The 25806-nt window shown below is 42.9% G+C and overlaps 1 long non-coding RNA gene across 1 annotated transcript in view; it reads right to left on the bottom strand.

The window, feature by feature from the left end:
- LOC126418996 (uncharacterized) overlaps positions 1-25806 on the bottom strand; it is a 92203-nt gene that overhangs the window by 32871 nt on the left and 33526 nt on the right. Inside the window, exon 2 of the long non-coding RNA XR_007575925.1 lies at positions 13372-13533. This is a non-coding gene — a long non-coding RNA (uncharacterized LOC126418996). The remainder of the gene's footprint in view (positions 1-13371; positions 13534-25806) is intronic.

Here is a 25806-nt window from a genome sequence, read left to right as displayed (position 1 = left end):
ATATTGTTCTCATAGTCGTCTTGATCTTCTTGATCAATTATCACAAAATAATTTAAAATCAATAGTCCTTTGAATGACTGAAAAAGAGTGAAATAGACTAATTGAGTTATGATCTTCTTCTTTCAATTAAATGTCTTAGCTGGTGATGATCAATCTTTTTCGATTTAGTTATATCACACCTTCATTTGAAAAAAAGTTTAGGGTAAACACACTTTTCTTTTGTTTCATAGTAACATAAATGCTCAATAAGAGCAATCGAACGGTAAACAAAACGTTCTTTTGTAATAAAGATTCCTCCCCAATGACACAATGGATTCAGCGTCCAGTTTCCATCCCCCTCTACAACAGCATTTAGCCGCCGGGGAACAGAGGCAACAAGTTTCCGGATGAATCTGTTATTCTGCGACAGCTCTTCCCATGAATCATGAACTGCTTCGGACAGCGATGCCTTGGTTGTTGGTGTAGACCTTCTACACCTAACAATTTTCTCCATCTCTGCCCATACGTGCTCTACAGGATTGAGGTCAGTAGCTTTTGGAGGCCAGTCCAGGAGATCGATGTCTCCATTTATTTGAAACCATTGCTTTACACAATTTGCTGTATGGACTGGGGAACGGTCATGTTGGAATATTATACTGCCTCCCTAAAACCTCTGACGAACAGAAGGAAGCATTATATTCTCCAGTATTTGGCAGCAGCAATGACTAGCAAGCGGACGGTCCACTTCCCAGAAAACGTCACAACAATCTGCTGATATCCATCCCCAAACCGTGACAGAAGTTCGGCCACACCTTTGCCTCTGATGAACATAGTTTCTGTCAAATCTCGCTCGACGTGGGCGATATACAAGGACAGAACTATTTGGCGCAGTAGAAAACACCTTCTAGTCCTTAAATATAAGTTGCTCCCAGTTTGAAAGTGACTTATTCCTGTACTCCAGAGCGAAGTTTAACCTAGTAGCCCTATGTTGCTCTTTCAACATTTCCATAAACGCGGATTTTCGTCCATACCTTCCCTTCTCGTTGAGACGTCGTCGTATAGTCGACCTGCTCACGCTTAGTTGAAGGATGTTCCTTCTTTCTGTGCTGGTCCTGAATGGGTCATCATCACTGCATTGGAGTATACTATTGTCTTGATACTCCGTGGTAGTCCGTGGACGTTTCTTTGCCTCAGAAGGCACATCCATCCCTGTCTACATACTACGAAAAATATTTCATAAATAAATTCCTCTTAAGTATTATTTTGAGTATCATGACAATTATTTTGTCTCTAATCTTCATACATAGAAATGAATAAATCGTTTTCAGAGGTTTAAAGCAACATTTATATTCATGTAGTGATTCAGGTCATGGTGATCTCGCTAAAGCACGCCATACACGTCTGTAACAACATTTTCAGCCAAGCCGGGATAGCATAGCAACTAAAGCGCTAGGTCTGAAAAGTCTTAGAATGAACTACCAATCCTGCATTATAATTATTTTTTTAATTTGTTGTAAACAAAGAGTTACTAGTTTAGATGGACAATGCTGCTTTTATCGTTTACATTATTTGTAGTGTTGTGTGTATACGACTTCGAATGCTCTGTGGAGGAAATCAAGAACATTTAATCTCCAGTAGCTTCCGTATTATAAATACGCCTCAATTTCAAGATGAACTCAGCCTTCAGTATATAATACTTCTCTATTTATAGTAGAACGATTACTACAGGTGCTAAACTTTGCTTCAACTAACGATTTCTACAGCTATACGAATACAACTTGTGATGCCTCTTAGGATAAGTACTTACGTAGTGCCGTCAGACGAAGAGATATACCTGCCCCAGACTTTGGGGACTTTGATTTAGAAGTCTTCCTACCTCGACAATGAGCATTTCACTTTTGGGAAATCAGAGAACGTTGTTGCTTAAGACGTTTAAGAGGAAACTATAGTCCTTCACCTACAACAACATTAAAATAGCGAGCTGTGGATCTACTACAGGGCAAATTTTCTCACATTTCGCTGGCAGGAAGGAAAAGAGCTGATCGATAAGAAAATAAATCTCCCAGCACGAATGGAGGAACGAAATTAAACCTCTCGTGTTGGGAGGTTATGTGATTTTATTTCAGTGATTACAGAATCAAGTGAAAAGAGCAATGAGTTGGCATCACGAGCTGGTGTCTGATGTTGCACTACCTGAACAGGAATTGATGCAGAGCCTTAAATTCTTAAATTCTGCAATCGGTGTGTATCCATTGCACACGAAATTACCGTTATGGTACAGTGGTGGATCCTAGTTTGATAATTGCGTGGTGTGGGTTCCATTCTCACCTAGATCGTTTATTTTTAACACTCACTAACGGATCTACTGCATCTCTGGTAACGCCAAGTGAAGAACATTATGTTACACCATAGTTCAGAATCCGCATAAACATCATATCCCTTCGCCAGCAACAGGGTCAGACCCTGTTAGAATTGCACCACAAGAAAGGCGGTAGTTGCAGAAGACAGAAATTCTGTTCGCGTAAACACGCACAATTTTTTTTTTTTTCATTTAATGACCCAATGGGCATTACGTTCACAGGGCTCATAATTAATGTAAATTTGAGACGCAGAAAATTTTGGTGATGGAGTGGAGTTAGTATTCGGTTCTCTATGAATGGGACGTATCTGCGTTGGAATCCTGGTCCAGTACGGAAATATTTATAATTTCCTTGTAAGCCATAGTGTGTGCACACCGAAATAGCAGCAAAAAATAATTTTCATTTTCATTTTTAATGGCCCTTTATGAATTGTCAACAATAACGATAGCTGCCATTATTTCTAGTCAAATATGTGAGCATCTTACTACTGATGAGCAAACATTTAATAGTTTATATCTGTTTATGGATTGATAAGGGCGACAGTGGGTGCCGGGTTCGTTTCCTGGGCAGAAAATGAGTGTATCGTTACTACATATTGATACATCTCGCTGCTGGTGAATTCGATATTTAACATTTGCTTTTACTAAGTTACCCATCCGATATCATACTGAGTACAAAACTCTGTCACAGAATTTTACAACACACCATCGCAATTTTCAACACATGTTCATGTGGTTACTTGTGAAGAAAAGTATATTAAACGTCTTTCGTGGTTAGTTAACAGGGAGATAAGGGTCTTGATTTAGCACAAAAAATTTCGCCATTTAGTTTCAAGTTCAGGTGTGTTAACTGATAGTTTACAAATCACTCGTTTGGCAATTAGCTGAAAGCTAATCATCATTCTAAAAGCCAAACAAGAGTAACACCGTTAGTTACACGGTTATTTAGTAAGCACGAAAGCTTCAGAGAGATGCTTAGTCACTTTTAGTTGCAGACGCTGCAACAGAGGGATCCCACATGACGGTATGCACAGCTGTATAATACCGAGAGCTAACGTCACATGAATAGTCAGCTAATACATGGATTCCTCCTACTTACATCAGTCGAAAAGACCATGGAGGTAAAATTAGAGAAATTCTTGCACACACAGAGGTTTACTAGCAATCGTTCTTCCTACGAAATATTCGGGCCTTCGAGTAAACAAATGGGGAAATGATAGTGGTATATATATTGCCCTGTATCAAACACCTTAATGTGGCTTGTGAAATATACACTCCTGGAAATTGAAATAAGAACACCGTGAATTCATTGTCCCAGGAAGGGGAGACTTTATTGACACATTCCTGGGGTCAGATACATCACATGATCACACTGACAGAACTACAGGCACATAGACACAGGCAACAGAGCATGCACAATGTCGGCACTAGTACAGTGTATATCCACCTTTCGCAGCATTGCAGGCTGCTATTCTCCCATGGAGACGATCGTAGAGATGCTGGATGTAGTCCTGTGGAACGGCTTGCCATGCCATTTCCACCTGGCGCCTCAGTTGGACCAGCGTTCGTGCTGGACGTGCAGACCGCGTGAGACGACGCTTCATCCAGTCCCAGCAAGATCCGGAGATCTTGCTGGCCAGGGTAGTTGACTTACACCTTCTAGAGCACGTTGGGTGGCACGGGATACATGCGGACGTGCATTGTCCTGTTGGAACAGCAAGTTCCCTTGCCGGTCTAGGAATGGTAGAACGATGGGTTCGATGACGGTTTGGATGTACCGTGCACTATTCAGTGTCCCCTCGACGATCACCAGTGGTGTACGGCCAGTGTAGGAGATCGCTCCCCACACCATGATGCCGGGTGTTGGCCCTGTGTGCCTCGGTCGTATGCAGTCCTGATTGTGGCGCTCACCTGCACGGCGCCAAACACGCATACGACCATCATTGGCACCAAGGCAGAAGCGACTCTCATCGCTGAAGACGACACGTCTCCATTCGTCCCTCCATTCACGCCTGTCGCAACACCACTGGAGGCGGGCTGCACGATGTTGGGGCGTGAGCGGAAGACGGCCTAACGGTGTGCGGGACCGTAGCCCAGCTTCATGGAGACGGTTGCGAATGGTCCTCGCCGATACCCCAGGAGCAACAGTGTCCCTAATTTGCTGGGAAGTGGCGATGAGGTCCCCTACGGCACTGCGTAAGATCCTACGGTCTTCGCATGCATCCGTGCGTCGCTGCGGTCCGGTCCCAGGTCGACGGGCACGTGCACCTTCCGCCGACCACTGGCGACAACATCGATGTACTGTGGAGACCTCACGCCCCACGTGTTGAGCAATTCGGCGGTACGTCCACCCGGCCTCCTGCATGCCCACTATACGCCCTCGCTCAAAGTCCGTCAACTGCACATACGGTTCACGTCCACACTGTCGCGGCATGCTACCAGTGTTAAAGACTGCGATGGAGCTCCGTATGCCACGGCAAACTGGCTGACACTGACGGCGGCGGTGCACAAATGCTGCGCAGCTAGCGCCATTCGACGGCCAACACCGCGGTTCCTGGTGTGTCCGCTGTGCCGTACGTGTGATCATTGCTTGTACAGCCCTCTCGCAGTGTCCGGAGCAAGTATGGTGGGTCTGACACACCGGTGTCAATGTGTTCTTTTTTCCATTTCCAGGAGTGTAGATGTAGATGAAACAATGTGTTATTCGCAGTTTATGAAATGTCTTTGTTGATGTTCGCGTTTTGTAATCAGTGTCATGTTGTGGATTCATGTGTTTTATTATGTGTCAGCAGTAGTGCCAAAGAAATCCTATGTAATAAAAATTATTTTCACGTATTATATTACAAAACGAATATTATTTACTCATTCTGTTAACGGCGTCAGGTGATGCTGCAGAACCTAATCACTTCTGGAGAATGATTTTCTTCAGTTTGCAGTTCTTATAAGACATAATAACAAAAATTGCTACTACAGCTACGTAAATTATTCCCCCGATATTTATACCTGATGTTCAAATTGCAATCGGTAGCTAATTGGCCTTTACGTTTGTTAATTCAGGTCCCCGTCAAAGTGGTAGTAATCGCCGCTAGAGTCAACGTCGGCCCTGCCACGTCTGTGATGAACCGGTTTCAGGTTCTGTCTCCGGCTGATACTGATCTTCGGCCGGACATGGCTGCTTGTCCTGTTCCAGAGGTTGCCTCCCAGTCTGCAAGACCCGGGCGGTAGCACAGGGCGGGCTTACTGGTAGTTGGGAGCTAAAACGTCAGGCGCGTAATGAGGCCCCTTAGGGATATGGCTGCATGGGAGGGAAAGAAAACCAATGTGCACTCGGTGTGCATACCGGGGGGAGTCATTCCAAATGTGGAATGGGTCCTTCCGGATGCCATGAAGGGTACAGGGTGCATCCATCTGCAGGTGGTCGCTCATGTCAGCACCAATGATGTGTGTCGCTATGGATCGGAGGAAATCCTCTCTGGCTTCCGGCGTCTATCTGATTTGGTGAAGACTGCCAGTCTCGCTAGCGGGATGAAAGCAGAGCTCACCATCTGCAGCATCGTCGACAGGACTGACTGCGGACCTTTGCTACAGAGCCGAGTGGAGGGTCTGAATCAGAGGCTGAGACGGTTCTGCGACCGTGTGGGCTGCAGATTCCTCGACTTCCGCCATAGGGTGGTGGGGTATCGGGTTCCGCTAGATATGTCAGGAATCCACTACACACAGCAGGCGGCTACACGGGTAGCAGGGATTGTGTGGCGTGGGCGGGGCGGTTATTTTTTTTAGGTTAGATGGCCTCGGGTAAGTACAGAATCGGCAACAGCCTCAAAGGGTGCAGCGCAAAGTCAGGACATGCGGGGACCAAGCAGCAATCGATATTGCAATTGTAAACTGTCGAAGCGGCGTTGGTAAAGTACGGGAACTTCAAGCACTGATAGAAAGCACAGAAGCTGAAATCGTTATAGGTACGGAAAGCTGGCTGAAGCCAGAGATAAACTCTGTCGAAATTTTTACAAAGGCACAGACGGTGTTTGGAAAGGATAGATTTCATTCAACCGTTGGTGGTGTGTCTGTCGCCGTTAGTAGTAGTTTATCCTGAAGTGAAATAGAAGTGGATAGTTACTGTGAATTATTATGGGTGGAGGTTATACTCAACAACCAAGCTAGGTTAATAATTGGATCCTTTTGCCGACCTCCCGACTCAGCAGCATTAGTGACAGAACAACTGAGAGAAAATCCGGAATACATTTCACATAAAATTCCTTAGCATATTATAGTCTTAGGTGGAGATACCAGATATAGACTGGGACACTCATATGTTTAGGACGGGTGGTAAGGACAGAGCATCGAGTGACATTATACTGAGTGCACTATCCGAAAATTACCTCGAGCAATTAAACAGACAAGTGACTTGTAAAGATAACATCTTGGAGCTACTGATAACAAACAGACCCGAACTTTTCGACTCTGTAAGAGCAGAACAGGGAATCAGTGATCATAAGGCCGTTGCAGCATCCATGAATATAGAAGTAAATAGGAATTTTAAAAATAGAGTAATAGGAGACAGATTTCGGACTACCTAGCAGATCAAAACGAAAATTTCTGTTCCGACACTGACAATGTTGAGTGTTTATGGAAATGTTCAAGGCAATCGTAGAATGCGTTTTAGACAGGTACGTGCCAAATAAAACTGTGAGGGACGGGAAAAACACACCGTGGTACAACAACAAAGTGAGGAAACTACTGCGAAAGCAAAGAGAGCTTCACTCGAAGTTTAAACGCAGCCAAAACCTCTCAGACAAACAGAAGCTAAACGATTTCAAAGTTAGCGTAAGGAGGGCTATGCGTGAAGCGTTCAGTGAATTCGAAAGTAAAATTCTATGTACCGACTTGACAGAAAATCCTAGGAAGTTCTGGTCTTACGTTAAATCAGTAAGTGGATCGAAACAGCATATCCACTCTGGGGTGATAATGGCATTGAAACATAGGATGACACGCATAAAGCTGAAATACTGAACATCTTTTCCCAAAGCTGTTTCACATAGGAAGACCGCACTGCAGTTCCTTCATTAATCCTCGCACGAACGAAAAAATAGCTGACTTCGAAATAAGTGTCCAAGGAATAGAAAAGGAACTGAAATCACTCAAGAGAGGAAAGTCCACTGGACCTGACGGGACACCAATTCGATTCCACACAGAGTACGCGAAAGAACTGGCTCCCCTTCTAACATCCGTGTACCGCAAGTCTCTAGAGGAACGGAAGGTTCCTAATGATTGGGAAAGAGCACAGGTAGTTCCAGATTTCCAGAATGATCGTCGAGTAGATGCGCAAAACTATAGGCCTTTATACCTGACATCGATCTGTTGTAGAATTTTACAACACGTTTTTTGCTCACGTATCATGTCATTTCTGGAAACCCAGAATCTGCTGTGTAGGAATCAACATGGATTCCGGAAACAGCGATGTTGTGAAACCCAACTCGCTTTATTTGTTCATGAAACACAGAAAATATTAGATACAGGCTCACAGGTAGATGCCATTTTCCTTGACTTCCGGAAGGCGTTCGATACAGTTCCGCACTGTCGCCTAATAAAGTAAGAGCCTACGGAATATCAGACCACCTGTGTGGCTGGATTGAAGAGTTTTCAGCAAACAGAACACAGCATGTTGTTTTCAATGGAGAGACGTCTACAGACGTTAAAGTAACCTCTGGCGTGCCACAGGGAGTGTTACGGGACCATTGCTTTTCACAGTATATAAAAATGACCTAGTAGATAGTGTCGGAAGTTCCATGCTGCTTTTCGCGGATGATGCTGTAGTATACAAAGAAGTTGCAGCATTAGAAAATTGCAGCGATATGCAGGAAGATCTGTAGCGAATAGGCACTTGGTACAGGGAGTGGCAACTGACCCTTAACGTAGACAAATGTAATGTATTGTGAATATATAGAAAGAAGGATAAGGTATTGTATGATTACATGATAGCAGAACAAACACTGGTAGAAGTTACTTCTCTAAAATATCTGAAAGTATGGGTACAGAACGATTTGAAGTGGAATGATCATATAAAATTAATTGTTGGTAAGGCGGGTGCCAGGTTGAGATGACTGGGAGAGTCCTTGGGAAATGTAGTCCATCAACAAAGGAGGTGGCTTACAAAACATTCGTTCGACCTATACTTGAGTACTGCTCATCAGTGTGGGATCCGTACCAGGTCGGGTTGACTGAGGAGATAGAGAAGATCCAAAGAAGAGCGACGCATTTCGTCACAGGGTTATTTGTTAAACGTGATAGCGTTACGGAGATGTTTAGCAGATCCAATTGGCAGACTCTGCAGGAGAGTCGCTCTGCATCGTGGTGTAGCTTGTTGTCCAGGTTTCGAGAGGGTGCGTTTCTAGATGACTTATCGAATATATTGTTTCCCCCTACTTATACCTCCCAAGGAGATCACTAATGTGAAATTAGAGATAGTCGAGCGTGCAATGAGGCTTTCCGGCTATCGTTCTTCCCGTGAACCATACGCGACTGGAACAGGAAAGGGAGGTAATGACAGTGGCACGTAAAGTGCCCTCAACCAGACACCGTTGGGTGGCTTGCGGAGTTTAAATGTAAATGTAGATGTAGACGTCGCGCGAGCTTGTCCTATGGTTACAAGCTGAAGAGTCTTTTTGCTTTAGCAGGCGTCTTCTCCCTGTCACCAGTCAAATGGAGAATTGGCAACATTGCAGCATACATTTGGCAGCAATGTGGCAGGTTTGTTGCAGATGGCTGCTAGCCTAGGGGTAAAGTGTTTGGACAGGATATTGCAAAGTGCGCCTATTGTCGGTTCAGCTACTGGAGGTGACAATGCTTTTTCCTCCTCTGTAAAATAGAATCTCGAAGGCAGGTCAACAGTAAGACATCGAATTAAAACCTCTCCGCCATTATATCGCTACTACTCTCTAGTCCATAGATGTATAGACATAACATTTACAGAATTACATACATGTTAATCCCTTTCTTACTGCTTCTGTCAAGTTTGGGGTATTTTTTCTTAAGATGGTAGACTTTTCTGTACCGCTATCATGGTACATTGTAACCAATTACTATATTACTACATTGCATACTGGATATGGCTTTTCGGTAGTTTATTAAACACGACACACAAAAATAAGGGAGATTTTAATCAGCAGCAAAATATGATTCATAACAGTCTGACCAAGTCATCTGTAAATCATACACTTGACATTTAACGGCAGACATTAACATCCCTGCATTTTGAATAGTGTTTTACCTCCAGATTTCGCATTTCACAAGTATCGTTGCTAAGAGCAAATAAATATAGAAAAGCAACATGATTTCTGCTCTCAAATAAAGGTTTCAGTAGTTAATTTAATTTTAATGTGATTAACGAAGAATTGGATATTTCCGAAATTAAATCGTAAGGTGTTCCCTATACATGGAACGAACTACATAATTACTACATTTGGCAGATGGTTCTAAAAATTATCAAAGGGCATATACCTTTCCTTCAATCACATGTGTAGTAGCAGCATAATGAAGATATTAATAGCAGTCATGACAGTAATCATCGAATTATCTGGTATCCTCACACGCTGCAGTTGTATTTCTCGAACTAAAACATTAGTTGCCATAGAACAAATTTGATATAGGCTTCAAATCGGAGCTATGAAGACCAGAATGGTCCTTATATCATGCGGTCTTGAGATGAGAATAATACCGGCATTAGAAAATAGCAGGTAATTGACCAGTTAATCGAGAGAGCCGGATTTTTTCACAGCTTCTAGGTGGACCGTCGGACATAACAACACGATCAGGACGTTGCCAACTGTGAGTTGCAGTGGTATGCTGGGTTGATCGTAGTTTGATACTTGCAGGGTATAGGTTTGATTCTCACTCATCGTGTCCATTTCTAACATTCACGAAGAGATCTAATTCACCGAACTATCAGTTCAATAAGTCACAGCTGCAAAATACTAACGCGGATTCTTTACAGGCTAATGGAAAAACTAGTAGAAGCCGACCTCGGAGAAGATCAGTTTGGATTCCTTAGAAACGTTGGAACACGTGAGGCAATACTGACCCTACTCCTTATTTTAGAAGAGAGATTAAGGATAAGCATTTGTAAACTTAGAGAAAGCTTTACACAATGTTGACTGGAATACTCTCTTTCCAATTCTGAGGTGGCAGGGGTAAAATACAGGGAGCGAAGGGCTATTTACAATTTGTACAGGAACCAGATGGCAGTTATAAGAGTCGAGGGGCATGAAAGGGAAGCAGTGGTTGGGAAGGGAGTGAGACAGGGTTGTAGCCTATCCCCGATGCTATTCAATCCGTATATTGAGCAACCAGTAAAGAAAACAAAGAAAAATTCGGAGAAGGTATTAAAATCCATGGAGAAGTAATAAAAACTTTGAGGTTCACCGATGACATTGTAATTCTGTCAGAGACAGAAAAGGACTTGGAAAAGCAGTTGAACGGAATGGACAGTGTCTTGAAAGGAGGATAGAAGATGAACATCAACAAAAGCAAAACGAGGATCATGGAATGTAGTCGAATTAAGTCGGTGCTACAGAAGAATTCTGAAGATTAGTCGCGTAGATCACTTAACTAATGAGGAGGTATTGAATAGAATTGGGGAGAAGAGGAGTTTGTGGTACAACTTGACAAGAAGAAGGGACCGGTTGGTAGGGCATGTTCTGAGGTATCAAGGGATCACAAATTTAGCATTGTACGGCAGCGTGAAGGGTAAAAATCGTAGAGTGAGACCAAGAGCTGAATATACTAAACAGATTCAGAAGGATGTAGGTTGCAGTAAGTACTGGGAGATGAAGAAGCTTGCAAAGGATAGAGTAGCATGGAAAGCTGCATCAAAATAGTCTCAGGACTGAAGACCACTACAGCAACAACATGGTAATGCCAAGTCCAGAATGTTAGGTCGCACACTGGTTCAGAATCCGCAATAAACACAATATCCCTTCACTACCAACAGAGTCAGAGCCTGTTTAAATGGCGCCACAACAAAGGCGGCAGTCGCCGGTAGCACAAACTCTGTCGTCAGTAAACTAGCACTAAAAAGTTTATTTCATTTAATTTGGGAATGCTTATTTCGTTCACGGTATTCATACTTAATTTGAACTTGAGAAGTAGCAGTTTTTGGTCCTCGATTGGAATTCGAATTCGCATCTCTAGGAATGGAACGTATCTGGGTTGTAATCCCAGTCCAGCACAAACATATTCATAATTTCATTTTACGCCCTAGCTTGTGCCCACTGACCTACCACCAAAAATAAATTGCATATTTTATGTCTGTTCATGAATAGTCAACAATAACGATAGGTACCGCTATTTCTAGTGAAACACGCGAGCATCTCACTAATGGTGTGCAAGCAGTTTATACCTAACGTCTGTTTATGGATGGGAAACAGCGGCAGTATGCCCTGGGTTCGATTCCTAGGCAAGCAAAACAAATTGTACCCTCATCTCATATTGATACAGCTCGCTGCTGGTAAATAAATTCGATTTCAAACATCTGATTTTACTTAGTTAACAATCCAATAACTTGCTTGGTAGAAAATCCTGTCACAACATTTTAAATCACAGCATTCCAGTTTTCAGCACATGCATACACGGTTACTTGTGAAGGAGAGCACATTAAACGTCTTTCGTGGTTAGTTCAAAAATGGATCAAAAGGCTCTGAGCACTATGGAACTTCTGAGGTCATCAGTCCCGTAGGACTTATAACTACTCAAACCTAGCCAACCTAAGGACATCACAAACATCCTTGCCCGAGGCCGGATTCGCACCTGCGACCGTAGCGGTCACGCGATTCCAGACTGTAGCGCCTATAGCTGCTTGGCCACCCCGGCCAGCTGTGGTTAGTTAACAAGGCGATAATTGTTTTGATATAGTAGAAATAATTTCGTCATTTCGTTACAAGTTCAGATGTGTTAACTAATACTGTTGAAAACCTTTATATTTCACGTCTCTTTACGGCTAGTCAGCATTGATGATCGTCGCCTCGATCAAGTCCCGGGTAGGTGCGTAAGTGTATTTTAGTTAACAGTGGCTACGTCTACTGGGTTTCAGTCCATATCCTCAACAAAAAATTTCGTCGTGTCTTTATAGTTCAAACATGTGGACAAATAATTCTTCGTGAATAATTAGTACAGTGACGTTACTGATTATACATAATTAATATTGCGGTTTCTATACAGCGTTTACCGCTGTTTATTGCGTTTTCCTTAACTAGTTCCTTTAACGACTAGTTTATGCAAAAACTAATCGTCACTGGGACATTTAGCAGGTGCAGGAAAACCTTATACAGAGGAAAAATACTTCGAACTGTCATAGACCTTTCTTAGTCCAGACATTGTCTCAGAACATCTTGTTCATGCAAACATTTATTTTGTTTAAGGATTGCTACATAGTTTATGTGCCATAGTTATTTGTTCAGATTTTAATGAGATGGTAAAGGTTTTGAAAATCGTTGTAACCTGTACAAGCGTTAGGGACTAAGTCACCTCTAATTTCGTGTTTTTCCTAGTTTTTGCAGTATCACGGTGTGACGTTATATCGCACGGATTGCCTTAAAGAACAGTGTTGTCTAGTGGCCTCTCGTCATATCCCTTTTGTATAGTCGAAATATTGTACCGCAGAGCGATTAGAGGACCCGCTAGACATCTACGTTATGTTTGTTGCATGCAAATCAGGGGGATAACAATTCAGGTCTTTCGGATACTTTTGCGCATTATAGTACATAGATGACAGATAAATCTATAATTCTATTTGCTGGATTTTGAAGAGACTGGAAGAGACAGAGACGATGATGTAATGTAAACTGAGTGAATGACGTGAGATACCATGTAGAAGCTACATGTATGCGTAATAGAAGTCCTTGATTAAAGAAAAAAGTCCCGTGGAGCCCTCAGTCTAGCAGTGGCTGCCAGGTGCGTGACGACGATGTTGATGATGGAGCTGACCCACCGTTTCCATCATACAGAGCTACCAGTGTCTGCTCTGGCAGACTGAAACTTACCTATGACGTCCTTACAAGATTGGCCCTCGCATACTGCTGACGTACCATCCTCCAAGCAATAGCACAGATTACAGTTCCGTCGAAATGTGGTACCTGGCGGACAATTCCCATTCACCGTTTCCAAATGGCTAAATGGCGTTGCAGTTGCCTCGCAGTCCACATCTAGAGAGACATACAGGAAAAAAATGAGTAGTTTTGTCGGTAAAGCGTATTTCTTCTTTTCACGCCAATATTATATAATTAGGGAACATTTTAGAATCGAGAAAACTATTTCAACATTTCTGTTTGAATCTTACGAGAAACAAAAATCAGCATATGTTATGCACTGCGCAGGACATTGTGCCTTGAACCTCTACTAGTCATAACTTATCCTGTTCCACACGCGAATGGAGGGGTGGGTGAAATAATAGACTGTGATTCTCAGTGACTTAGCGAGAGGGTAGTATTAAGAGTCCTGGCTAAGGGCGCAGGCACAGAGAGGATACAAAAACTGGCCGGAGAGAATAACAGGAAAGGAAGTTCGATAATTAACCCTTGGAGGAAACAAGAAAGAAATGTGTAAGGGATGTGCAGCTTAGTTTACTTACCTCTCCACGCTGCTGAAAAACTATAGACAGTTATTTTTACAGCCGAGAGACAGAGAGAGAGAGAGAGGGGGGGGGGGGGAGAGGAGCGTTTTCGCATTTCTCTCCTAGGACTCCCATCTAATCTCACTGAGCATTTCTGCAACACTCCCCTGCTGACAAAACTAACTGATAACGAAACCAGGAGGAGGCCTTCCAGTCGCTTCGATGTGTTCCTGTAGTCTGATGCAGTGGAGATCTCAAACGCTGAAGCAGTACTGAAGAATGGAACGATCATGCGTGTATTGTGCGATCTCTTTCGTAAGTGTTGTACAATTACCCAGAACTCTTGAAATAAGTCGTGATGGAACCTTCACTTTCTACACAACTCTCTTGATATTCTCGTTCCATAACGCACCGTTTCGAAACTACACGCCTAGATGTACAAGAGACGTGATTGAGACAAGCAACATACCATAATCATCATATCAGACCATTGCAGAGGAGGTTGTCCAAGTTGCGTCTAACCATTACAAAACAAGCTGCCATTCATCACATCAAATATAGGTTCTGAGCAACTTATCCAGAATATCTCTGAACATCGAGACCTTTACGTACACAACAGGGTCACCTGCAAAGGGTGTCACTTGGCCGCCTTCCCAACAGTTTAAGTAGAGGATTGGCCGCGAATCGAACCCGGGACTGCGCGATCTACAGGCAGCTACACTATCGACTACACTACGAGAGGCGGCCAGTGTCCTAGACTGTCGAAAATTTTGCAGAAATGTAGAAACCTGCTACCTGCGTGTGGTCCTGCTGAATAGTACAACCATTCTGCAGAAACCTTAAGGAAGCATTACCCAAGTGCATACTGTTTTGCTGTCTATAGTGTTCAATGAATGAATGTTACAGTTTCTTCTGAATAAGTGACTGTTGTCAGTAATAAATCCGATGATTGAATATTAGTGCAGGTATGATAGAAATAGAGCTACAACACACCTGAACAGTGATCTACACGAAGGGTCTGCGTTTCAATGCGTTAGACAGAAGAGAGCATTCCTATATTTAAGTCAGCAGCAATCAGTTTCTGCATATCATGTGGATCATTATAGTGCCAAGTCAGCTTCAGTATACCGTCAGTGCTAAGAATTTAAAGTGGAAGTCTTCACTCGCCGGTTCTAGGCGCGTCAGTCCGGAACCGCGCGACTGCTACGGTCGCAGGTTCGAATCCTGCCTCGGGCATGGATGTGTGTGACGTCATTAGGTTGGATGGGTTCAAGTAGTTCTAAGCTATAGGGGACTGATGACCTCAGATGTTAAGTCCCATTGTGCACAGAGCCATTTGAACCATTTTTAGACTTCACTCACTGACCGCCTTGGGGACATAAAAATTTTGCTTTTACAAGAATTCCGTATCAGAAAGTATGTGCAATGCGTTTTGTTGCAGTTCCGTAATGGTTGAGACAAGTGCCTCATGCTCAGTGATGAATAAGTAGAGAAACACCATCGACATTATGATCATGTCTTGGTTTAATTTAGATTACAGTTAAAACTTTGCGACTACCGCTCGTATAATTTCTGGATAATCCATGGTATTAGTGCTTTCGTACTACCTGTACAACAATGTTTATACTGGACATTTAGGGACACACTGTTCACTTTTTGCGGCAAAGACGCGTCACGTAATCAATAAAATTATCAAGTAATAGGCCCCGTCCCTCTCTCACTTCTCCCTCCACCCCTCCATGTACCCTCCCCTCACCACCCTTCTCCCTTCCACTACTCCACTCCATTCATAGAATACTAGTAAAACATGGTGATACACAGCTTACTATTTTACAGACGATTAAAATGAGAAATCCAATCGCAGTGTAGCCTTCTTGGTTTGCGCTCTACAGCATCCGAATGTCCTGAATTCTGGTTTGCTCAATATTTATAGAAAAAAAAATTATATAGACGGGGTAGCTTGCAATATTTTCGCCTCAGCTCGAATTTATCTGACCGCTCTGAATTGGTTTCACCATGATCAAAAGTACTTATACACAAAAGTAAGTAACAAGTGCACCTTTTAGTTTCTGAAAGAACTTTACAGTCTGTTCAAAACTATCCTAACACACAGAAATTTTTGCGGAATATCAATAGATTCCCCTTCATGAACCATGGACCTTGCTGTTGGTGGAGAGGCTTGCGTGCCTGAGCGATACAGATAGCCGTACCGTAGGTGCAACCATAATGGAGGGGTATCTGTTGCGTGGGCAGACAAACGTGTGGTTCCTGAAGAGGGGCAGCAGCCTTTTCAATAGTTGCAGGGGCAACAGGCTGGATGATTGACTAATCTGGCCTTGTAACATTAACCAAAACGGCCTTATTGTAATGGTACTGAAAGCAAGGGGAAACTGCAGCCGTAACTTTTCCCGAGGGCATGCAGCTTTACTGCATGGCTAAATGATGATGGTGTTGTCTTGGGTAAAATATCCCGGAGGTAAAATAGTCCCTCATTCCGAAATCCGGGCGGGGACCACTCAAGAGGACGTCGTTATCAGGAGAATGAAAACTGCCGTTCTACGGATCGAAGCGTCGAATGTCAGATCCCTTAATCGGGCAGGCAGGTTAGATAATTTAAAAAGGGAAATTGATAGGTTAAAGTTAGATATAGTGAGAATTTCTGAAGTTCGGTGGCAGAAGGAACAAGACTTCTGATCAGGTGAATACAGGTTATAAATACAAAAGTCAAATAAGGGTAATGCTGGAGTTGGTTTATTAATGAATAAAAAATAGGAGTGCGGGTAAGCTACTACAAACAGCATAGTAAACACATTATTGCTGCTAAGACAGACACGAAGCCCACGCCCATCACAGTAGTACAAGTGTATATTCCAACTAGCTTGATGAAATGTATGATGAGATAAATGAAATTATTCAGATAGTGAAGGGAGAGAAAAATTTAATAGTCATGGGTGAATGCAATTCGGTAGTAGGAAAATAAAGAGAAGGAAACATAGTAGGTGAATATGGAATGGGGGTAAGAAATGAAGCCACGTGGTAGAATTTAGCATAGAGCATAACTTAATCATAGCTAACACTTGGTTCGAGAATCATGAAAGAAGGTTGTATGCATTGAAGAGGCCTGGAGATGCTGGAAGATTTCAGATAGGTTATATAATGGTAAGACAGAGATTTGTTAACCAGGTTTTTATTGTAAGACATTTCCAGGGGCAGATGTGGACTCTGACCACAGTCTATTGGTTATGATTGGTAGATTAAAACTGAAGAAACTGGAAAAAGATGGGAATATAAGGCGATGGGATCTGGATAAACTGACAGAACCAGAGGCTGTAGCGTGTTTCAGGGAGAGCATTAGGGAACGATTGACAGGAATGGGGGAAAGAAATACAGGAGAAAAAGAATGGGTAGCTTTGAGGAATGAAATATTGAAGGCAGCAGAGGGTCAAGTAGGTAAAAAGACGAGAGCTAGTAGAAATCCTTGGGTAACAGAAGAAATATTGAATTTGATTGATGAAAGGAGAAAATATAAAAATATAGTAAATGAAACAGGCAAAAATGAATACCAAAGTCTCAAAAATGAGATCGACAGGAAGTGCAAAGTGGCTAAGCAGGGATGGCTATAGGACAAATGTAAGGATGTAGAGGCATATATCAGTAGGGGTAAGATAGATACTGCCTACAGGAAAATTAAAGAGACATTTGGAGAAAATAGAACCACTTGTATGAATATCAACAGCTCAGATGGGAACCCAGTTCTAAGCAAAGAAGGGAAAGCAGCAGTAAGGTGCAATGAGTATATAGAGGGTCCATACAAGGGCGATATCCTTAAAGACAACAAAATGGAAATGAAAGAGGATGTAGATGAAGATGGAATGGGAGATATGATACCGCGTGATGAGTGTGACAGAGCACTGAAAGACCTAATTCGAAACACGGCCCCGGGAGTAGACAACATTTAATTAGAACTACTGACAGCCTTAGGAGAGTCAGCCCTGACAAAACTCTACCATCTGGTGGGCAAGATGTATGAGACAGGTGAAATACCCTCAGACTTCAAATACAATATAATAATTCCAATCCCAAAGAAAGCAGGTGTTGACAGATGTGAAAATTACCCAACTATCAGTTTAATAAGTCACGGGTGCTAAAGTAGTAACACGAATTTTTTACTGACGAATGGAAAAACTGGTAGAAGCTGACTTCGGGGAAGATCAGTTTGGATTCCGCAGTCATACTGGAACACGTGTGGCAATACTGACCCTACGACATATCTTAGAAGATAGATTAAGGAAAGGCAAACCTACGTTTCTAGCATTTGTAGACTTAGAGAAAGCTTTTCACAGTGTTGACTGGAATACTCTCTTTCAAATTCTGAAGGTGGCAGGGGTAGAAAACAGTGAGCGAAATGCTATTTACAATTTGTGTAGAAACCAGACTGCAGTTATAAGAGTCGAGGGGCACGAAATTGAAGCAGTGGTTGGGAAGGGAGTGAGACAGAGTTGTAGCCTCTCGCCGATGTTTTTCAGTGTGTATATTGAGCAAGCAGTAAAGGAAACAAAAGAAAAATTCGGAGTAGGCATTAAAATCCATGGAGAAGAAATAAAAACTTTGAGGTTCACCGATGACATTGTAGTTCTGTCAGAGACAGCAAAGGACTTGGAAGAGCAGTTGAACGGAATGGACAGTGTCTTGAAAGGTGGATATAAGACGAACATCAACAGAAGCAAAACGAGGATATGAAATGTAGCCGAATTAAGTAGGGTGATGCTGAGGGAATTAGACTAGGAAATGAGACACTTAAAGTAGGAAATGAGTTTTGCTATTTGGGGAGCAAAATAACTGATGATGGTCGAAGTAGAGAGAATATAAAACGTAGACTGGCAATGGCAAGGAAAGCGTTTCGAATAAGATAAATTTGTTGACATCAAGTATAGATTTAAGTGTCAGGAAGTCGTTTCTGAAAGTATTTGTATGGAGTATAGACACGTATGGAAGTGAAACATGGATGGTAAATAGTTTGGACAAGAAGGGAATAGAAGCTTTCGAAATGTGGTGCTACAGAAGAATGCTGAAGATTAGATGGGTAGATCAAATAACTAATGAGGAGGTATTGAATAGAATTGGAGAGAAGAGAAATTTGTGGCACAACTTGACTAGAAGAAGGGAACGGTTGGTAGAACGTGTTCTGAGGCATCAAGGGATCACCAATTTCGTATTGGAAGGCAGCGTGGAGGGTAAAAGCCGTAGAGGGAGACCGAGAAATGAATACACTAAGCAGATTTAGAAAGATGTAGGTTGCAATAGGTACTGGGAGATACAGAAGCTTGCACACGATAAGGTAGCATGGAAAGATGCATCAAACCAGTCTCTGTACTGAAGACCGCAACAACATCAAAAGAATTTGCTGAAAAATTACGTTAAATAATACTTGTATACATTCAGTGCTTAGTTTCTTTATCATAGGCACAGCAAGACTTCAAATTAATTATTTTCCACGTGTAAATTATTCTGTGATGCTTTTCAAGAGCCACAAGGTAGGCAGGCAAGCACAAACGCTAACTGACAGAGCGTTTTGCTTGTTCCAACAAGTCCTGTCTTGCTGACGTCGATTCGGTGTTATACACTCCTGGAAATGGAAAAAAGAACACATTGACACCGGTGTGTCAGACCCACCATACTTGCTCCGGACACTGCGAGAGGGCTGTACAAGCAATGATCACACGCACGGCACAGCGGACACACCAGGAACCGCGGTGTTGGCCGTCGAATGGCGCTAGCTGCGCAACATTTGTGCACCGCCGCCGTCAGTGTCAGCCAGTTTGCCGTGGCATACGGAGCTCCATCGCAGTCTTTAACACTGGTAACATGCCGCGACAGCGTGGACGTGAACCGTATGTGCAGCTGACGGACTTTGAGCGAGGGCGTATAGTGAGCATGCGGGAGGCCGGGTGGACGTACCGCCGAATTGCTCAACACGTGGGGCGTGAGGTCTCCACAGTACATCGATGTTGTCGCCAGTGGTCGGCGGAAGGTGCACGTGCCCGTCGACCTGTGACCGGACCGCAGCGACGCACGGATGCACGCCAAGACCGTAGGATCCTACGCAGTGCCGTAGGGGACCGCACCGCCACTTCCCAGCAAATTAGGGACACTGTTGCTCCTTGGGTATCGGCGAGGACCATTCGCAACCGTCTCCATGAAGCTGGGCTACGGTCCCGCACACCGTTAGGCCGTCTTCCGCTCACGCCCCAACATCGTGCAGCCCGCCTCCAGTGGTGTCGCGACAGGCGTGAATGGAGGGACGAATGGAGACGTGTCGTCTTCAGCGATGAGAGTCGCTTCTGCCTTGGTGCCAATGATGGTCGTATGCGTGTTTGGCGCCGTGCAGGTGAGCGCCACAATCAGGACTGCATACGACCGAGGCACACAGGGCCAACACCCGGCATCATGGTGTGGGGAGCGATCTCCTACACTGGCCGTACACCACTGGTGATCGTCGAGGGGACACTGAATAGTGCACGGTACATCCAAACCGTCATCGAACCCATCGTTCTACCATTCCTAGACCGGCAAGGGAACTTGCTGTTCCAACAGGACAATGCACGTCCGCATGTATCCCGTGCCACCCAACGTGCTCTAGAAGGTGTAAGTCAACTACCCTGGCCAGCAAGATCTCCGGATCTGTCCCCCATTGAGCATGTTTGGGACTGGATGAAGCGTCGTCTCACGCGGCCTGCACGTCCAGCACGAACGCTGGTCCAACTGAGGCGCCAGGTGGAAATGGCATGGCAAGCCGTTCCACAGGACTACATCCAGCATCTCTACGATCGTCTCCATCGGAGAATAGCAGCCTGCATTGCTGCGAAAGGTGGATATACACTGTACTAGTGCCGACATTGTGCATGCTCTGTTGCCTGTGTCTATGTGCCTGTGGTTCTGTCAGTGTGATCATGTGATGTATCTGACCCCAGGAATGTGTCAATAAAGTTTCCCCTTCCTGGGACAATGAATTCACGGTGTTCTTATTTCAATTTCCAGGAGTGTATGACATGCATGCTACTTTTCAAAGCACAAATGGTCACTAGCGCCGATCTGCTGTATAGCATACAGTGCAGCTGTCAGTCAGAGTAAACGGTGTTATTGCCATGTCAAAAACTAGTCTCTAACACAAATATCAAAGACCGTCAAACATTATAATTACCGCAAAATTAATTTTTTTCCAAATCTGAATGTTTACCAAGTATCACACACGTCTTTCCACATCTAGAACATCTGGGGAAGTACGTCATCAACATAAAAACAGTGATTTTTACATTTGTCACCATGTTATATGACACAATATTACACCCACATCTGCACATATCCGTCAAATAGCTGTCCACAACTTGATTCTGCACTGTAAAGTAACTACCCCTCCGGTATTTTCGTGGCTAAACGTATGTGAACAAATAAATAGTGCTATTCAAACATGTAAACTTGTTATGAGCATGAGAATGATTATAATACATACTCTCATCAATAGATAAGAATAAAAGTCTGATTATGCAAAGTACTTGTTAAATTAGTAATACATAATCTGTGCTGGTGTACACTGGCGCCAGCACACCATGCGGCATAGAGGTTACGAAAGTATCGATAGAGGCCAACGACAAGACTCGCTGGAAATGCGCCGCCAACGTCCTCTCAGCCGCCAGTATTTAGGATCGCCGCTGGGGACCGGAGAGCCATTTGGTTAGTCAGTTCAAGACCGTTATGTCAGTTAGTTCGGGTCTGTATGCGGTGGAGTTCCAGTGTGTCACTGCGACGGAGCTGCAAAGTTAGCCTCTAGCACAGAGACAGACAGCACATAGCAACCTTATACTGAAAACAGCGGACTTCTACTTCAAGAGCATTGAGGTTACGTGGGCTGGCGAGGAGCAGTTTGGCTTTAGACAGAATACGGGCTCCTACGAATCCTGGGAGAAAGGTTTCTTGAAAAAGGAAGAGACCTATATATGTGCTTCATCGATCTAGAAAAGGCATTTGACAATGTGGTTTGGGACAAGCTGGCGACTATAATGAGGGAAAAGAGAGTGGACAGTAAAACCAGAAGACTTGTAAACTCATTATATCTTAATCAAAAAGCCTGAATTAAAGTGAGAGGAGAAAGTACAAACTGGATCGGACTAGGAAAAGGGGTAAGTCAAGGATGCTGTCTACCACCTACTCTTTTCAACCTCTACTTGGAAAATATGATTGAACAATGCTCATTAGATGGCAAAGGAGTAGAAATTGGAGGAAGAAGAGTAGGGTGATTGAGGTTTGCTGATGACATGGTCCTTCTAGTCACATGGGAAAAAGAATTACAGGATTTGGTGGACACCATTGAAACTAACGGAAAAAATATCGAATGAAAATTAACACAAATGAAACAAAGCTATTGGCACTAGGTGGAAATAAGGAAATAAAAATAGTGCTGAATGGAGAAATACTAAAACAGAGGAAAAATTTTATCTTGGAAGCAGGATAAACACCGACTGGAAGTGCACCACAGAAATTTAAACAAGGATAGCAATGGCAAGAGAGGGGTTTTATAAGAAAAGGAGAATTTTCTGCAGTAGTCTGGACAGAGAACTCAGGAAGAGACTCATAAAATGTCTTGTATGGAATGTTTTTCTATATGGCGCTGAAACGTGAACTATGAGGAAGAAAGACAGAGAAAGGCTGGAGGTTTTTGAGATCTGGACATGGCGGAGGGTGGAAAGAATGAGTTGGACGGACAGAGTAAAAAATGAAGAGGTACTGAGAAGAGTGGGAGAGATAGGATAGTTACCAGATGTAATAAAGAGAAGAAAAAGAAATTGGTTTGAGCATATATTAAGAAATAATGACGGACTGATAAAAACAGTTTTAGAAGGTTATGTAGAAGGGAAAAGGGAGCGAGGAAGGAAGCGATTCCAGATACTGGATGACATGATGAACGGTGCAACATACAGCAGCGTTAAGAAGGAAGCAATGGATCGCAGAAAATGGAGAGGCAAAGGACCTGCTAATATAGCAGATAACTGATGATGATGATGACGATGGGCTGTACAGAAGAGATCTTGTACCACACCGCAATTAAACTTAATGTTAAGTAGCTCTTTGTTTATGAATAAAGAACTCAGTTATCAATTGCGTGCAGTCTGTGTTATAGAAGGAGGATACCGGACACCAACCAACATCCTCTCCTTGCTTCGCATGGTACAGCTCTACAGAGACAACGATACGACATGAAAGCGGCTAAAGAGAATACTACATAATCTCTGAAGATGAGTTTTGCTTTAAATACTATTCTGCATTACTTCTAAACATGAAATAAAATCAACTGTTTGTCCCATCCAGTGCGCGACCTAAACGCTAAATGACATAGGAAACTAAGGATAGTCCGCCCAGTTAGCTAACGTTGAGATTGTTAACAGAATAATCTGAAAGAGTTACGGAACTCGGTAGGGGAAATATGCGAACAAAGGGCAAGACTTGAATAACTACGACCTTTAACACTCGTATGAGGAAAAACCAATAAATGACTTGATTGAATACACAAATCCTAATTGTCCTAAGTCCCCTGGAGGGAGGTATGTGACTACGTACGAACGTGAGCAGAGCCAGAGAGAATACTGAATGTCCAAGCACTGGTCCTGACCTACAGAGAAGTCCTTCCTGAGCGGCTTTCTGAACTAAACTCCCTCCCTTGGACGCAACCACCTCTGTGTCTATATTGAGCAGCCGGCTATGTCACCCCTTCAACATTCGTGTTTCTTGCCAGAGCCCTGCATGGCATCTTGTGTGACGACACATGGACACTGACGGGACATTGCCGCAGCTCACGGCTTCTCCATTTGAACTCACGTGATACCTCGATGTGTAACATTTCCGGACAACGACCAAACCAACGTACTTCCTGTTGTGTCTTCTTTGTACTCTGGGGACATTCTAGAAAACATATACGTTCTGGCCTCCGTTCTTTTGCCTTTAAGGCGTTGCATTTTTTAAATGTGCGACGTACTGCTTTAAGCTCCTGATACTCCCCGTCACCAGAAGATGCCTGCACTTGTTCGTGCTAACAGTTCTATCAACGTATCATAGCATAAGGTACAACAGAGTTCAGATTAAATGAATTCCCTCATTTTTGATGCTTTGTAAGTGTTACAGTGTTATTCAACCTTTAAAATATCTCCAAAAGCACGTCAGCAACGCAAGGGATTGAAAAGTGTATGTCAAGTACCGCAATCCTATATTTTCTACATATACGTACACTCACACATATCCATGAAATTGATGCTTAAAACACGACTATGAGCCGTCAAATTTTGTGTCTTAATGCTACTTTCATGCCTAAACATATCTGTCTAAAAAGTAACGTGCTAAACATACATTGACCTTACAAGTCAGGCCTCATGATCGGTGTGGTATGTTTATCCTGACGAAGCTTATAATTGCAGAAAATATATGTTGGCTAAACTCTAAGCAAACATACAATCAAATATACATTCTGAATTACGGAAAGAGTGTAATTAATTAGTCCAAAGCCTGATGTTAGTCGCACCACACTCTTGAATTAAATCTAAATTTTATTTCATCCATATTGGATCTTGTGATCTCCACAGCCATTGATAATGGTTGGTGACTGACAGTGGTTGTTCTGTGATCCTTATTAAGTCTTTCAAATGCTATCCTGACGTTTAAAATACGTGTATGCTACTTTCATTTCAATCTGAGGAAATAGCACAGAAAACACTAACATCATCTAACGTTTTTCGGTAATGTTCACAACCAACTTAGGGAAAAAGAAGATAAACTATCACTAAAAAATTCTGATTGATGGTACTGACTTGCAAGCATTGTTTTTTATTACATATGACTGGGCCTAGATGAGGTTATGCACAAAACGAACTGCTGTAATATTTATCAATCATAATTACAGTACCATGACCCTCTAAAACGTTTACAGACTGTATTTCCTCCAGGAAACTATTAAATAACACCAACCTCTAATAAAAATACATGCTGTAAAACACCACACCGACGTGCACACACAGCCGCACGACATTTCAGTATCGGAGGAAGGAAGAATGTGTTTGTACTACATCATTTAAACTGTCCAACTTTTCGTATGTTCAAATACAACACGACCACAGACAGGGACAGGGATCTAACATCTCCAATGAAGGTGACAGAGTCGACATCTCAAACGTACAACTTGTTGTAAAATTATTTATCATAAAACTATTTATTATTTTTCTAATAAACCTAAGATACATGCATAGGCTGCTTATGATAATACAAAGTACAACCACAGACCTCGAAGAATCATAATTCCCGCCAAAATAAAAATATAAGGTTCAAAGCACACAACACACATTTCAAGTACAGTTGACCATTCAATTACATATCTTCTAATGTATATTGTTGTTATTTTGTTAGATTACCTCCATCTTCCATAAACTGGTGGTGAGACAATACTGAAAACCCTTAGGTGATGACACTATGTTCTGTAATATTTACTGAGATTGAAATGAGAATACCCTTTACGTATTTTAGATGTGGACTGGACTAAAAGAATTTTTGAACCATAGTACTAGGAAGACGAGCTCGATCCTTTAAGAACAGCTTTAAGAAGAAACGGCTGCTCTGGCCAAGTGATAAATAGTGTGTCAACACTCACAGTGTTTGTAACACTGCTTTAAAAGGCCTAGAACTTCTAACAGGTTCAAATGGTTCAAATGGCTCTGAGCACTATGGGACTTAACTTCTGAGGACATCAGTCCCCTAGAACTTAGAACTACTTAAACCTTACTAACCTAAGGACATCACACACATCCATGCCCGAGGCAGGATTTGAACT

This window comes from Schistocerca serialis, chromosome 9, assembly GCF_023864345.2.
Source record: "Schistocerca serialis cubense isolate TAMUIC-IGC-003099 chromosome 9, iqSchSeri2.2, whole genome shotgun sequence".
NCBI classification, from domain to species: domain Eukaryota; kingdom Metazoa; phylum Arthropoda; class Insecta; order Orthoptera; family Acrididae; genus Schistocerca; species Schistocerca serialis.
The sequence above is the reverse complement of the archived record's forward strand: the minus strand, read 5'-3'. Positions and strand labels throughout refer to the sequence as shown.